Source organism: Apium graveolens, chromosome 2 (assembly GCF_009905375.1).
Source record: "Apium graveolens cultivar Ventura chromosome 2, ASM990537v1, whole genome shotgun sequence".
In the NCBI taxonomy this organism is placed as follows: Eukaryota; Viridiplantae; Streptophyta; class Magnoliopsida; order Apiales; family Apiaceae; genus Apium; species Apium graveolens.
Genome location: NC_133648.1, coordinates 80,033,590 through 80,037,346, shown reverse-complemented (window position 1 = coordinate 80,037,346; position 3,757 = coordinate 80,033,590). Strand labels below are relative to the sequence as shown.

At 37.5% G+C, this 3,757-nt stretch overlaps 1 non-coding gene across 1 annotated transcript; it reads right to left on the bottom strand.

The window, feature by feature from the left end:
- Positions 1–3,381: 3,381 nt before the first annotated feature.
- Positions 3,382–3,488, bottom strand: LOC141710016 (small nucleolar RNA R71). The gene has a single exon (XR_012570559.1). It is a non-coding gene; the product is annotated as a small nucleolar RNA R71 (small nucleolar RNA).
- Between the last annotated feature and the right edge of the window lie 269 nt (positions 3,489–3,757).

Here is a 3,757-nt window from a genome sequence, read left to right as displayed (position 1 = left end):
CATGTGCTTCAGTATTTGTAGTATTTCCACTGACAAGTGGTTCATCAGAGTTTACAGTGATATCAGAATTTGTTGTATCAGACTTTGTTAGATCATCAGGATTTATCTATTCAGCATATGGTACTTCATTTTCAAATTTCAATTCTTCATGATCATCTACATCTTCTAGACATGTAATCTCTTGTCATCAAAAGATACCTGAATAGATTCCATGGCCACTCTAATTCCTATATTGTAAACTCTGAAGACTTTTGTAAACAATGGATATCCAACAAAAATACCTTCATCAGCTTTTAGATCAAATTTTGTAAGCTGTTAAGGATGAGTTTTCAGAACAAAACATTTGCAGCCAAAGATGTGAAAGTACTTCAAATTTGGCTTCTTTCCCTTCACCATCTCAAATGGTGTTTTTCCATGCTTGTTTATCAGTATTATATTTTGTGTGAAGCATGCAGTTTGCACAACCTCAACCCAGAAATAGGTTGGAAATTTTGCTTCTTCAAGCATGGTCCTTGCAGCTTTTATAAGAGTTCTGTTCTTTCTTTCAACAACTCCATTTTTTATGGAGTTCCGGGAGCATAAAATTTTTGTTTGGTCCCTTTGTATTTATAGAATTCTTCCATAGTGTTGTTCTTAAATTCACTTCCATTGTCACTTCTAATAATCTGCACTTTGTGTGTTGATCTTTTTTCCAGTTCTTTTACATGATCAAAAAGAATGGATAGGGTCTCATCCTTGGTGTGCATAAAATACACTCATGTGTATCTTGTGTACTCATCAACAATCATAAGTGCATACCTCTTCTTTGCTATAGACATTATATTCACTGGACCAAAAAAGATCAATGTGAAGTAAGTGATATGGTTCAAGAATTGAGGATTCAGTCTTACTCTTGAATGATGATTTCTTTAATTTAGCTTCTGGAAAGAATCACATAGGCCATCAGGAGTAAACACTATATTGGGAAATCCTCTAACAAGATCTTTCTTCACAAGTTCATTAATATTGTTGAAGTTGAGATGAGAAAGTATTTTATGCCAGTTCCAGCTGTCTTTCACATTTGCTCTACTTAATAGACATATTTCAGAACCAGTAGTATTTATGGAGACCCTGGCTTCATATAAGTTACCATTTCTGTAACCACTCATTGCAACATTGCCATATGAATTGTTGACAATTTCACAATATTCTTCATAAAAATCCACATGATAACCTATTTCACAGATTTGACTATGTTGAGTGGCATTTATGAAACTTTATAATGCTCTAATAAGCTTTGAATTGATGTGTTTGTACTCAAGTTGTTAAGTATTTTAACGTGTTTTCGAGTGTTTTTGCATTTCAGACACTATCTAGGTAATCAGGTGAATTAACATTGTTTTGGGTGCTAATTTGGTGTCAAGGCGGTGTTGGAATAAAAGCTCATTGAAAGCCGGCTCAAATCTGCAAGAAAAATGAAGAAGTTAATTTTCTGGCAGAAGCCCAGCGCGCCCGCGCTGATCAAGCGCGCGCCCGCGCTGATCAAGCGCGCGCCCGCGCCCAAAGTACAGAGAGCCAGCGCGCCCGCGCTGATCAAGCACGCACCCGCGCCAGGTCGGGATGCAGAATTCTGATTCTATTCTAATTCGAATTGGAAGACTTCTCTGTTGATTAGGGCTGCTATATAAACATCTCTAGGTCATTTTTAATAAAAATCATCAAGCTATATCAAGCCAGAGACATATCAAGGAGAGTTGTAAGAAGACCATTTTAGCACGATTCAACGAAGACGAAGAAGATCTTGTTATACTTGTGAATCTTTGTTTTAAATTTTAACTTGGATGCTAGTTTTCTTACTTATGAACCTTAATCTTGTTTTGTACTTGGTTTTATTTATTCGTTATAAAGACTACGTTTGTTATAATATGCTTTTATCGGAACCCACGTTGATGATGAGTCCGATCATGGGCTAATCATTATCGTGGGGTTCTAATGGATTTATTTATGGATTTCTTTAGTTAAATTTTTTCGATGCCTTAGCATGTGGTGATTGTATGATAGCCTAGTATTGGTTGTGCGTATTCGTCTTATGAGCCTCGCGAACTTATAAGATAGTGTTTTAATTCTTAATGAAGCGAAAGTGAATTTAAGGATTTAGAACTTGCCATGCTAGCATAGGTTCATGTATTGTTAGGCATGATTCGTAGGTAATTTTAACCATCTTACTTGCCCTATGTAATCAAGATAGATAACTTGTGCTTAAACCGTTATGTTGTCAAATTCTATAGACATATAGGGTCTCAATATAATTGGTGTCTATTCAGCTTCTATCTCTTTTATGGATGTCTGGTAGTATGGTACTCGTGCAACGAAAGTTAGCGTTTATCAGTTTCGTGTTGTCTGATTAGTGTCATCACCATTGCATGTTAAGGTTGAGAATAATAAGGCTAAAGAATGAAGTACTTAATGAAGTTAGAATCCCATGTTTGTCATACATACTTATTCAGTCTATTTCATCTTTTTAGTTATACTTGCTAGTTTAATTCTTAGTTAATAACAACCTCAATTTATTATCGTATTAGCATTGAATAATACCCATACATTGTTGCTTAAGTGCGTGAATTATTTAGTTAACCAAAGCCAGTCTCTGTGGGAATGAACTAGAAAAGATTTTATACTACTTGTGAACGTGTATACTTGCGTGTATTATTAGCGCGTGTTTAGCTATTAACAAGTTTTTGGTGCCGCTTCCGGGGACTACAATGTTAATTTATAGTTTATTCGCTTTCCATCAGTGGTCGTTAAAGTTCGTTGACTCGGACACTGTTACTTATCTATTTTCTTGTCTTATTTCAGGTGATCTAGCGAGCGTGTATGCATACGCGTTCTCGGACTCGTAAGAGAAATCTGGATCAAGCCGAGGAAGAAGCGATAGTGGTTCGTAGGGAAGTTATCGAGGATGAAGAGAAGGTAGAAAAAAAATAAAAAATTGAAGAATTAGTGGTAGTAGCGATGGGAGATCAAGCAAAAAATCCTAAGGCTTTGATGGACTATTCTCAGCCTAAGATCAATGACATTCAGTCAAGCATCATCAGACCAGCCATCTCGGCTAACACTTTTGAGATCAAAGCAGGCACGATTCAGATGATAAAGAACTCAGTTCAGTTTGGGGGTTCTCCTACTGAAGACCCCAACATGCACATCAGGGATTTCATCGAGATATGCGATACTTTCAAGTTCAATGGTGTGACTGAAGATGCTATCAAGCTGCGACTCTTCCCATTCTCTCTGAGGGGCAAGGCTAAGTGATGGTTACATTCTCTGCCACCAGGGTCTATCACTAAATGGGAAGATCTTGCTCAAAACTTTCTCACTAAATTCTTCCCTATGGCAAAAACTGCTGCAATCAGGAATGCTCTTACTCAGTTTGCTCAGCAAACTGGAGAATCTCTGTGTGAGGCTTGGGATCGATATAAAGAGATGCTCAGGAAGTGCCCACACCATGGCATGCCTGATTGAATGATTATCAACTGTTTCTATAATGGATTGGGTGCTACTTCTAAACCCATGCTTGATGCAGCATCAGGAGGAGCCTTGTGGGCTAAAAGCTATGATAAAGCTTATGAATTGATCGAACTGATGGATGCTAATGAGTACCAGAATCCTTTCTAGAGACTGACTCAGGGAAAAGTAGCAGGAATTCTGGAGTTGGATGCAGCAACTGCTATAGCTGCCCAACTTAAGGCGTTGACGATGAAGGTGGACACTTTGGCTAATT